The sequence below is a fragment of the Hemiscyllium ocellatum genome, chromosome 3, assembly GCF_020745735.1.
Source record: "Hemiscyllium ocellatum isolate sHemOce1 chromosome 3, sHemOce1.pat.X.cur, whole genome shotgun sequence".
In the NCBI taxonomy this organism is placed as follows: Eukaryota; Metazoa; Chordata; class Chondrichthyes; order Orectolobiformes; family Hemiscylliidae; genus Hemiscyllium; species Hemiscyllium ocellatum.
This window is the reverse complement of record NC_083403.1, coordinates 62,564,044-62,577,362: the sequence shown is the minus strand read 5'-3', so window position 1 is coordinate 62,577,362 and position 13,319 is coordinate 62,564,044. Positions and strand designations below refer to the sequence as shown.

Genomic DNA, 13,319 nt, shown 5'->3' with positions numbered 1-13,319 from the left:
GTTGGAAGTTTTAGAAGACAGTTTTTCATTGAAACCTAAGATGGTCAAAACTAATTTGCATCACTATGTAGCCTTATAACAACTCATTGAATGGAAATGGAGACCTTTACAGAAACAGTGACCTGCAAGTGTGAACCGATTCCTTCCTATCTCATTAAATTGGAGGATGGATCATTTAAGGAGTTAATGGTTGGATCATTAAAATTAATCACTTCAACTATTTCAATGACTAAGAGAAACTGATCAATTTCCTTTTAGAATGTGCAACAGAGATGGAAAGTGGTCATATGATACAACCTTTTGTGTGAATACTTGAATTTAGATTTGGGCAGAGATCAAACAAGCTGCTTGTTCTCTTTCACTCTCTGAAACCACTGTCAGTCAAAGCCTTGAGCCCGGATTGTGGCTTGAATCCCAGCCAGTAAAAGAATATTTTAAAAGAAGATTTCAAGAGAAGCCAATATTGCAAAGCAACTCCTTCAATGAGTAAAATAAATCCAGACAACTAGTGATATTTTTTCTCCTTTTTAACTTTACTTTTATCTGCATTCTTAACTTGGCCAAGTTTAAGCATCCAATACTCTGTAAATTGCCATTATTTTTTGCATGCTTGGCGAGAGTGTATGTTTTTAGTCATTAGTGGCAAGTAGTGACATACTTGTAATATTTATTTTTTTACCCAAATGGGTTTCCACAATAAATTAACTGTTTACATGTTTATCTGAAAAATACTTTACTGTCTTAATTCCTATTAGACTGAAAGGGGGTCAGGTAGCTTAGTTGGCTGGATGACTTTTTTTAATTTCAAAAATATACATTATATGCATACAAAATCTAAAGATGTGCAAGTCAGGTGGATTGGCCATGCTAAATTGCCCATTGCGTTAAGTGCATTAGTCAGCGGGAAATAGGTCTGGGTGTGGAGTTGTTGGGCCAAATGGCCTGTTTCCATACTGTGGGAATCTAAGCTAATAATCACTGAAGCAGTTCAGTGCTGTACAGTAGCATATGAAGAAACAAACCAACATTGGAATTTAACTCTATCCAACAAACAGCTTAAAGGCATTTCTTACGTGCACAAGTCTATATTTGGGGCATTGGGAGGGTCAGAAAACTGAGTGGACTCCGATGCCCAGCTGCAGCTGTTGTTTGACCACATGACAGCTCTGGAGCAATGGATGGACTCACTGTGGAGCATCCACGATGCTGAGGAGGTCATGGATAGCACGTTTAGTGAACTGATCACAGTTGAATTGCTGAGGGAGACAGTGAATGGGTGACCAAAAGACAGAAAAAGAGTAGGAAGGCAGTGCAGGTTTCCCACTGCGGTCATCTCCCTCCAAAACAGGTATACCGTTTTGGATACTGTTGGGGGAGATGGCTCACCAGGGGAGGGCAGCAGTCGTCAAGATCATGGCACCATTGTGGGTACTGCTGTTCAGAAGGGCAGGAAAAAGACTCGTAGGACCATAGTCATAGGGGATTCTATTGTGAGGGGAATAGAAGTTAACGGGGAGGACCTCAAAAGTAGTGATCTCGGGACTACTACCAGTGCCACATGCTAGCCAGTGTAGAAATGAAAAAATAGGCAGGATGAACACATGGCTTGAGAGATGGTGTAGGAGGGAGGGGTTCAGATTTGTTGGACATTGGGACCGATTTTGGGGAAGGTGGGACTATTATAAAAGGGACAGTCTACATCTGAACCAGACCGGAACCAATGTCCTTGGGGGAGTTTTTGCTACTGCTGTTGGGGACGTTTTAAACTAATGTGGCAGAGGACTGGGAACCAGAAGAGAAGACAAGTAGGCAGCGAGATGGAGACTGAAAACTGTAAGAATTATGAAGATAGCATTAATAAAGGGAAAAATAGGCAGAGAGTAGGTGAGCGCAAAGGAACTGGTGGCCTGAAATGCATCTACTTTAATGCAAGGAGTATAGTGTGTAAGACAGATGAAATTAGGTCTTGGACTGGAGCCTGGGAGTATGACATTATTGCCATCACAGAGACTTGGTTGGAGGAAGGACATGATGATTGGCAACTAAATGTTCCATGATATAGACGCTTCAGACAGGACAGGGAGGGAAGTAAAAGAGGGAGTGGAGTTGCATTGCTGGTCAGGGACGATATCACGGCTGTGCTAAAGGAGGCCACTATGGCGGTCTTGGGTAGCGAGGCATTATGGGTGGAACTGAGAAATAAGAAGGGTGCAGTTACATTGTTAGGGCTGTATTACAACCTCCCAACAGTGAGCGTGAGGTAGAAGAACAAATAGACTATGAATAAATGTTGAGGCAACAGGGTAGTGGTAATGGGAGATTTTAATTTTCCCAACATTGACTGGGATACACGTAGCGTCAGAGGTCTGGGTGGAGTAGAATTTGTACGAAGTGTCCACGAGAGTTTTCTCGAACAGTATATCAATAGTCTGATGAGGGAAGGGTTTGTCCGGTTCGAAGTCCAGGGTGAGTTCCAGTTCTTAGTTTTTCTTTTGTTTTAAAAACTTAAAAATTTAAGTTGTAAGTTCCAGTACTTAACTTTTTTAAACTTTTTTAAACTAAAAATTTAAAAAGTTTTTTTTTAAAAAAACGCCGGGTAGACCCGGAGGCTTGTGTTGCTAGGTTACCTGGGTAGGGTTTTTTCTCTATTTAAACGCGCAGGCGAGTAACCCGAGGCACTTCGGCAGAAGAGCCTCCCACCCGCCCTCCTCCTCTAACCTAAATAATAAGACCCGTTGCGGCAAGCAGGTAAGTGCTGCGTTTTGCTTGTTTTGGTTTCTTTACATTTAGTTTTTTTTAAAGAAAGCTAGCTTTTTAGAGGGATGGCAGTGCAGGCAGTGCAATGTTCCTCTTGCAACATGTATGAGGTGAGGGAAGCCATTAGCGTCCCTGCTGAGTACACTTGCAAGAAGTGCACCCATCTCCAGCTCCTCCAAGCCCGCGTTAGGGAACTGGAGCTGGATTTGGATGAACTGCGGATCATTCGGGAGGCAGAGAGGGTCATAGATCAGAGCTTTAGGGAAGTAGTTACTCCGAAAGTTCAAGATAGATGGGTGACAGTGAGGGGGAGTGGGAGGAGGAAGCCAGTGCAGGGAACCCCTGCGGTCATTCCCCTCAAGAACAAGTATACCGTTTTGGATACTTGTGGGGGGGATGACTTACCGGGGCAAGCAACGAGGTTCAGGCCTCTGGCACGGAGCCTGGCCCCGTTGCTCAGAAGGGAAGGGTGGAGAAAGGTAGAGCGATAGTTCTTGGGGACTCGATAGTGAGGGGTACAGACAGACGATTTTGTGGGGGCGACAGTGACTCACGTTTGGTATGTTGCCTCCCAGGTGCAAGGGTACGTGATGTCGCTGATGGTGTTTTCCGGGTCCTTAAGGGGGAGGGGGAGCAGCCCCAGATCGTGGTCCACGTTGGCACCAACGATATAGGTAGGAAGAGGGGTGAGGATGTCAGACAGGCTTTCAGGGAGCTAGGTTGGAAGCTCAGAGTTAGAACAAACAGAGTTGTAGTCTCTGGTTTGTTACCCGTGCCACGTGATAGAGAGTCGAAGAATAGGGAGAGAGAGCAGTTGAATGCGTGGCTACAGGGATGGTGCAGGAGGGAGGGATTCCGGTTTCTGGACAACTGGGGTTCTTTCTGGGGAAGGTGGGACCTCTATAAAAAGGATGGTCTACACCTGAACCTGAGGGGCACCAGTATCCTTGGGGGGAGGTTTGCTAGTGCTCTTTGGGAGGGTTTAAACTAACTCCGCCGGGGCATGGGAACCTGGACTGTAGCTTTAGGGTACAGGACCTTGAGTGTAGGGAGGTTATGAATAATGCAGCGATCACGAAGGAGGGTGCCTGTAAACAGAAGGGTGGATTGAAGTGTGTATACTTCAATGCCAGAAGTATAAGGAATAAGGTAGGTGAACTTGCAGCGTGGGTTGGTACCTGGGACTTCGATGTTGTGGCCATTACAGAGACGTGGGTAGAACAGGGACAAGAATGGCTGTTGCAGGTTCCAGGGTTTAAATGTTTTAGTAGGATCAGACATGGGGGTAAAAAAGGGGGAGGCGTGGCATTACTTGTCAAAGATAGTATTACAGCAGTGGAATGGACGATGGAAGAGGACTTGCCATCTGAGGTAGTTTGGGCTGAGGTTAGAAATAGGAAAGGTGAGGTCACCCTGTTAGGTGTTTTCTACAGGCCTCCTAATAGTCCTAGAGAAGTAGAGGATAATATTGCGAGGATGATTCAGGAAAAGAGTGAAGGTAGCAGGGTGGTTGTTATGGGGGACTTTAACTTCCCAGATATTGACTGGGAGAGCTATAGCTCGAGTTCATTAGATGGGTCGGTGTTTGTCCAATGTGTGCAGGAGGGTTTCCTGACACAATATGTAGACAGGCCAACAAGAGGTGAGGCTATACTGGATTTGGTTCTAGGTAATGAACCAGGCCAGGTGTTAGACTTGGAGGTAGGTGAGCACTTCGGGGACAGTGACCACAACTCGGTGACTTTTACTTTAGTGATGGAGAGGGATAAGTGTGCGCCGCAGGGCAAGAGTTATAGCTGGGGGCAGGGAAATTATGATGCAGTGAGGCATGACTTAGGATGTGTGGATTGGAAAAACAGGCTTCAAGAGAAGAACACTAATGAGATGTGGGGATTGTTCAAGGAGGAGCTACTACGTGTCCTCGATAAGTATGTACCAGTCAGGCATGGTGTAAAGGGCCTTGTGAGGCAGCCGTGGTTTAGTAAGGAATTGGAATCCCTTGTGAAAGGGAAGAAGGCGGCATATGTAAAGATGAGGCGTGAAGGTTCAGTTGGGGCGATAGAGAGTTATAAGGTAGCCAGGAAGAATCTAAAGAGAGAGCTAAGAGAAGCGAGAAGGGGACATGAAAAGTCTTTAGCTGGTAGGATTAGGGAAAACCCAAAGGCTTTCTATAGGTATGTCAGGAATAAAAGGATGACTAGGGTAGGTATCGGTCCAGTCAAGGATAGTAGTGGGAAGTTGTGTGTGGAGGCGGAGGAGATTGGAGAGACACTAAATCAATACTTTTCATCAGTATTCACTCAGGAACAGGACACTGTTGCTGACGTGAATATGGAGTCACAAATGATTAGAATGGATGGCCTGGAAATATGCAGGGAAGAGGTTCTGGGAATATTGGAGAGGATGAAAATAGATAAGTCTCCTGGGCCTGATGGCATTTACCCTAGGATCCTATGGGAAGCTAGGGAGGAGATAGCAGAGCCATTGGCCTGGATTTTTATGTCGTCATTGTCAACGGGAATAGTACCAGAGGACTGGAGGATAGCGAATGTGGTCCCCTTGTTCAAGAAAGGGAGTAGGGATAGCCCTAGTAACTATAGGCCAGTGAGTCTGACTTCAGTGGTGGGCAAAGTCTTAGAGAGAATGGTAAGGGATAAGATTTATGAACATCTGGATAGGAATAACGTGATCAAGGATAGCCAGCATGGTTTTGTGAAGGGCAGGTCGTGCCTCACAAACCTTATTGAGTTCTTTGAGAAGGTGACTAAGGAAGTGGACGAGGGTAAAGCAGTAGATGTTGTGTATATGGATTTTAGTAAGGCGTTCGATAAGGTTCCCCATGGTAGGCTAATGCTAAAACTACGGAGGTATGGCATTGAGGATACATTAGAGGTTTGGATTAGGAATTGGCTGGCTGGAAGGAGACAGAGGGTAGTAGTTGATGGACTAAGTTCATCTTGGAGTGCAGTTACTAGCGGTGTACCACAAGGATCTGTTTTGGGACCATTGCTTTTTGTTATCTTTATAAATGATCAAGAAGAAGGGCTTGAAAGCTGGGTAAGCAAGTTTGCGGATGACACAAAAGTCGGTGGAGTTGTGGATAGTGAGGAAGGAAGTGGTAGGTTACAGCGGGATATAGATAAGTTGCAGAGCTGGGCAGAAAGGTGGCAAATGGAATTCAATGTAGCTAAGTGTGAAGTCATTCACTTTGGTAGGAGTAACAAGAAGATGGATTACTGGGCTAATGGTAGGCTACTTGGTAGTGTGGATGAGCAGAGGGATCTTGGTGTCCATGTACACAGATCTCTGAAAGTTGCCACCCAGGTAAATAGTGCTGTGAGGAAGGCATATGGTGTACTGGGCTTTATTGGTAGAGGAATTGAGTTCCGGAGTCCTGAGGTCATGTTGCAACTGTATAAGACTCTGGTGCGGCCTCATCTGGAGTATTGTGTGCAGTTTTGGTCGCCATACTATAGGAAGGATGTGGAGGCATTGGAACGAGTGCAGAGGAGGTTTACCAGGATGTTGCCTGGAATGGTAGGAAAATCTTATGAGGAAAGGCTGAGGCACTTGGGGCTGTTCTCATTGGAGAAGAGAAGGTTTAGGGGAGATTTGATAGAGGTGTATAAGATGATTAGGGGTTTAGATAGGGTCGACACTGAGAACCTTTTACCGCTAATGGAGTCAGGTGTTACTAGGGGACACAGCTTTAAATTAAGGGGTGGTAGGTATAGGACAGATGTTAGGGGTAGATTCTTTACACAGCGGGTTGTGAGTTCATGGAATGCCCTGCCAGTAGCAGTGGTGAACTCTCCTTCTTTATGGTCATTTAAGCGGGCATTGGATAGGCATTTGGAAGTTATTGGGCTAGTGTAGGTTAGGTAGGATTCGGTCGGCGCAACATCGAGGGCCGAAGGGCCTGTACTGCGCTGTATCTTTCTATGTTCTATGTTCTATGTTCATATTGGGCCTGGTACTAGGGAACAAGCTAGGACAAGTGGTAGAAATTGAGGTAGGGGATTTCTTTGGGAACAATGACCACAATTCTGTAAGTTTTAGAATACTCGTAGATAAAAAAAGAGAATGGTCGTAAGGGAAAAGTACTAAACTGGGCCAAGGCCAATTATATCAAAATTAGGCAGGAGCTGGAAAATGTGGATTGGACAGAGCTATTTGAAGGGAAGTCTACATTTGAGATGTGGGAGACTTTCAAAGATATGTTAACGGTAGTGCAGGATAGGCATAAGACCATAAGACCATAAGACCATAACACATAGGAGTGGAAGTAAGGCCATTCGGCCCATCGAGTCCACTTCGCCATTCAATCATGGCTGATGGGCATTTCAACTCCACTTACCAGCGTTCTCCCCATAGCCCTTAATTCCTCGAGACAACAAGAATCTATCAATCTCGGCCTTGAAGACATTTAGCGTCCCGGCCTCCACTGCACTCCGTGGCAATGAATTCCACAGGCCCATCACCCTCTGGCTGAAGAAATGTCTCAGCATTTCTATTCTGAATTGACCCCCTCTAATTTTTTTTAGATTAGATTAGATTATATTACTTACAGTGTGGAAACAGGCCCTTCGGCCCAACAAGTCCACACCGACCCGCCGAAGCGAAACCCACCCATACCCCTACATTTACCCCTTACCTAACACTACGGGCAATTTACGTGGCCAATTCACCTGACCCGCACATCTTTGGACTGTGGGAGGAAACCGGAGCACCCGGAGGAAGCCCACGCAGACATGGGGAGAACGTGCAAACTCCACACAGTCAGTCGCCTGAGTTGGGAATTGAACGCAGGTCTCTGGCGCTGTGAGGCAGCAGTGCTAACCACTGTGCCACCGTGCCGCCCTAAGGCTGTGTCCCTGGGTCCTCGTCTCCTCACCTAATGGAAACAATTTCCTAGCTTCCACCCTTTCCAAGCCATGTATTATCTTGTACGTCTCTATTAAGTCTCCCCTTAATCTTCTAAACTCCAATGAATACAATCCCAGGATCCTCAGCCGTTCCTCATATGTTAGACCTACCATTCCAGGGTTCATCCGTGTGAATCTCCGCTGGACACGTTCCAGTGCCAGTATGTCCTTCCTGAGGTGTGGAGACCAAAACTGGACACAGTACTCCAAATGGGGCCGTTTTTCGAAATGGAGAAAGGTGACCAGTGGTGCTCCACAGGGGTCAGTATTGGGGCCACTGTTGTTTGTAATATACATAAATGATCTGGAAGAGGGCACTGTTGGTATGATCAACAAGTTTGCAGATGACACAAAGATTGGTGGAGTAGCAGAAAGCATAAGGGACTGTCAGAGAATACAGGAGGATATAGATAGACTGGAGAGTTGGGTGGAAAAGTGGCAGATGGCTTTCAATCCAGACAAATGTGAGGTGATGTATTTAGGCAAGTCTAATTCTACAGCGAATTATACAATGAATGGAAGAGCCTTGGGAAAAGTTGATGGGCAGAGAGATCTGGGAGTGCAGGTCCATTGTATCCTGAAGGTTGCTGCACAGGTGGATAGAGTGGTCAAGAAGGCATATAGTATGCTTGCCTTCATTGGACGGGGTATTGAGTATAAGACCTGGCTAGTCATGTAGAATTGTACAAGACATTGGTTTGGCCGCATTTAGAATACTGTGTACGGTTCTGGTTGCCACATTACCAAAGGGATGTGGACGCTTTGGAGAGGGTGAAGAGAAGGTTTATGAGGATGTTGCCTGGTATAGAAGTGCTAGCTATGAAGAGAGGTTGAGTAGGTTAGTTTTATTTTCACTAGAAAAAAGGAGATTGAGGGGGGACCTGATTGAGGTTCACAAAATCATGAAGTGTATAGACAGGGTGGATAGAGACAACCTTTTTCCCAGGGTGAAGGATTCAATAACGAGAGGTCATGCTTTCAAGGTGAGAGACGGAAAGTTTAAGGGGGATACAGGTGGCAAGTACTTCACACAGAGGGTGGTGGGCGTTTGGAATGCGTTGCCAGCAGAGGTGATAGAGGCAGGCATGGTAGATTCATTTAAGATGCGGCTGGACAAATGCATAAGTAGGTGGGGAGCAGAGGGATACAAATGCTTAGGAATTGGCCGACGGGTTTAGACAGTACAGTTGGATCGGCTCAGGCTTGGAGGGCTGAATGGCTGGTTCCTGGGCTGTAAAATTTTTTTGTTCTTGTTCTTTAACTTCGGTGGAAAGACCTCAGACAGTTGGCGCAAGCTTTAGTACCTCAGTACATAGTCCTAGGCCCTGGAATGTGCCTGTCCACAACATGTGGTTAGGGTCAACTCCTTGTTCTGGGAGACCAATAAATTTTGGGCAGACCAAAGAATACCTTTCACTGAGTTGATGGTCCTCCAGGCACAGTCAATGTTTGTCTCAGGGAACACACTGTAGAACAAAGAATCCTGCATCACAGAGCTGCTTGGAACGAACCTCAACAAAAATCACTGCATCTTTCTCGAGACTTTCTTTGCAAAGGCACATTCCAACAGGAGATATGTAACAGTATCAACCCCACTGGTCCTCACCTACCACCCCACCAACCTCCAGATACATTGTATCATCCTTCGTCATTTCCGCCACCTCCAAACAGACCCACCACCAAGGATATATTTCCCTCCCCTCCCCTATCAGCATTCCGGAAAGACCACTCCCTCCGCGATCCCTCGTCAGGTCCACACCGCCCCATCAACCCAACCTCCACTTCTGGCACCTTCTCCTGCAACTGCAAGAAATGCAAAACTTGTGCCCACACCTCCCCCCCTCACTTCCCTCCAAGGCCCCAAGGGATCCTTCCATATCCGTCACAAATTCACCTGCACCTCCACAAACATCACTTACTGCATCCGCTGCACCTGATGTGGCCTCCTCTATATTGGGGACACAGGCCGCCTACTTGCGGAACATTTCAGAGAACACCTCTGGGACACCCGCACCAACCAATCCAACCACCCGATGGCTCAACACTTCAACTCCCCCTCCCACTCCACCAAGGACATGCAGGTCCCTGGACTCCTCCATCGCCAGACCATGGCAACACGATGCCTGGAGGAAAAGCGCCTCATCTTCCGCCTAGGAACCCTCCAACCACAATGAATGAATGCAGATTTCTCCAGCTTCCTCATTTTTCCTCCTCCCACCTTATCTCAGTCCCAACCCTCGGACTCAGCACCGCTTTCTTGACCTGCAATCTTCTTCCCGACATCTCCGCCCCCACCTCCTCTCCGGCCTATCACCCTCACCTTAACCTCCTTCCACCTATCACCCTTCCTCTAAGTCCCTCCTCTCTACCTTTTATCTTAACCTGCTTGGCACACCTCCTCACCTGGCCATAACACTTGATTTTAAAATTTTCACCTTCAAGTTCAACCTCATATTTGGCTTCACTCATCCGTACACTTACAATTTCCACCCACACTACAACCTTCACAAAACTTTGTGCTTCTCCAACTCTGGCCTTTATCTGTTACTGTACATTTTGCCCCATGAATGATGACCAATGCATTGAATTGCCTGACTGCAAAGCTCTTCTATTCTGTTGTTAAATTTATTTTCCCTTTTAAGCTACTCTTTTAATGTTCATCTCTTTTAACAAGCTTTTAAACTATTCCATGTGGATCCTGATAGTATTATAATATTCAGGTGTTAGTCTTAATAGAACTACAAAGAGAAACTATTTTACATAAGATGATAACAGGGCAGCATGGTGGCGCAGTGGTTAGCACTGCTGCCTCACAGCGCCAGAGACCTGGGTTCAATTCCCGACTCAGGCGACTGACTGTGTGGAGTTTGCACGTTCTCCCCATGTCTGCGTGGGTTTCCTCCCACAGTCCAAAGATGTGCGGATCAGGTGAATTGGCCATGCTAAATTGCCCGTAGTGTTAGGTTAGGGGTATGGGTGGGTTGCGCTTCGGCGGGTCGGTGGACTTGTTGGGCCGAAGGGCCTGTTTCCACACTGTAAGTAATCTAATCTAATAAGATGTAGAGACAGAAGGAGGCCATCCAGCTCATTGAGTCTGCTCCTATATTCAATAAGATCATGGCTTGACTGAAAATTCCTTTGCCACTTTCCAGATTTTTCCCAAAACCCTTGATTTCCGTATTGATTAAAAGCGGTTCACAGTAATCCAGTTGGGGTCTGACTAATGCCTTGTATATTTTGAGTAAAGTCTCCCTACTTTAATATTACAATCTCTTTGAAATAAAAGCCAAAATTCCATTTGTTGTCCTTGTTATCCGCTGAACTTGGATGTTAGCATTTTGCGATTCGTTCACCAGGAATCCTTGATGCCTCTGTTCCGTAGCTTTCTATAGTGTCTTTCCATTGAAATAATGTTCAACTCCTCTATTCTTCCTGCCAAAGTGCTTAGCTTCACTTTCTCCACATTGTTTTCCATTTCTAAGTCTTTGCCCAATCACTTAACCTGCCATTCCTCTGTAGACTCTTTGTGTGATCCTGATCGCTTGTCTTCCCACTTATTTTTGTGTAATTCCCAACTTGTTTATAATACATTTTCCTGTTCTAAGTCATTCACATATATTGTACAAAATTGTGTACCCTATGCTGCATAATAGTTGAAGTTTGCCATCTTAAAAATGCTCTCCTTATACCATCTCTGTCTTGAATCGGTTGGCCAATTCTCTATCCATGCTAATATACTACCTGCAACACCATGCAAACTCATCTTATTAACTAGCCTAATGTGCGCTAACTTATCAAACACGTTATGAAAATCCAAATATGTTACATTAACTGTTTCCTTATAATTTCTCCTGCTTGTTAACTCCACAAACAATTCTAGTAATTTGTCAGGCATGTTTTCCCCTTCGTGAAACAATGGCAATTCTGCTTCATCATGTTATGTACTTATAAATGCTCTGCTATTACAGTCTTATAATAGACTCTGATGTTTTCCCAATTGCAGACTACTAGTCATCTGTTTTCTCTCTTCGCTTGCTAAATAAAGATGTTATACTGGTAGTTTCCAATCCTCTGGGACGTATCCAGAATCTAGGGATTCCTGGAAGATCACTACCAGTGCAACTGCAATCTCTGTAGCTTTTTCTTTTAATCTCCTATCAAGTTCAGGGGGCTTAACAGTCTTTAGCCCATGATACTCCCAAATACTTTGTGTCGAATGATATTTATTGTGTGCATTTCCACTCCAACCTTTGTCCCATGATGATTTAGTAATTTTGGAATGCTAATAGTGTCTTCTACTTGACAATTGATGCAAAATACTTATTCAACTACTTTGCCATTTCCTGGTTTGCCATTATTTATTCCCCAGCCTCATTCTCTAAGGGACCTATGTTCACTTTGACTTCTCTCCTCCTTTTTATATATTTAAAGAAGTACTTGCTGTCCATCTTGACATTACTTGGAAGTTTACCCTCAAAGCTTACCTTCTTTATTGTTTTTTGGTTGCATTTTGTTAGTTTTCAAAGCTTTCATATTTCGATGGTTTCCCACTAATATTTACCAAATTATATATATTTTTCTTTCATTTGATGCTATCCTTAATTTCCCTGATTAACTACAGTTGGTTTATCCCCTTCCTAGAATCATTCTTCCTCAGTGGGATATATGTTTGCTGGGGCCACAGACATTTGCTTAAATATCTACCATTGTTCCTCAACTGTCTAGCTGCTAAATTCCTTTCCCAGTCTACTTCCTTCAGCTCTGCTCTCATTCTTTTGTAATAGTTGTCATTTAACTTTGTTTTCAACCCCAGTTCCTCCCTCTTAAACAGATGCAAAATTCAACCATGCTCTCGTCACTATTTCTGAGGGAATCTTTTATTCTGACATAATTTATTAAACTTGCCTTGAGGAATTAAAATAGAATAATTCCTTGTTTCATCCACAACATAATGTTCTAGGAAATGCACTTTGAATTCTCCCTCATAACTACCTCGGCCAATCTGACTATGCCAACCTATACAAAAATTAAAGTCACCCCTGACTAATTCACAGCCTTTGTTTCATGTCATTATTATCTTCAGATTTATTCTCTGTTTCTGCAAATAACTACTGTAGGGTGCCTATAGACGACTCCTAACAAGTGCCTTTTCCCTTTTAATTTCTTACTCCCATCCACATGGATTGTCCATCTTCTGATTCAAGATTATTTCTTGCTATTGTACTTTTTCCATCCCATACCAACAATGTTACTCTCACCCTTTCCTTTTATACTGTCCGAGGTCCAAATTGATTTGTGACCATTCACAATTGTAATATCTAAGCATTACAGTTCTAAGTTCAAACTGAATCTATATCAGAGTGACGGGCAAATAAAAATGACATCTAATTCCTCCTTCAGTCTTTCAGATTGAGATTTGTCAAGCCATCAATCAAGGCTCTCACCTGGCCTTGCTTCCATGGCAAATAATTTTCTATTCAGCTAGGGTCTTTGTTCTTGGAACAGAGGAATTTTTGTATTGCAGATGTACCTATCTCCAGAACACATCTTAACAACTTCACACCATTAATCTGAAGATAGAAGAATGGATAAAATATTTACATTTATGTAGCATGTTTCATGATCTCAGTCATTCTC

The 13,319-nt window shown here is 44.4% G+C and overlaps 1 protein-coding gene across 1 annotated transcript in view; it reads right to left on the bottom strand.

The window, feature by feature from the left end:
* The window catches only part of kcnk3a (potassium channel, subfamily K, member 3a), an 84,872-nt gene that overhangs the window by 38,258 nt on the left and 33,295 nt on the right, over positions 1-13,319 (bottom strand). The window lies entirely within an intron of this gene.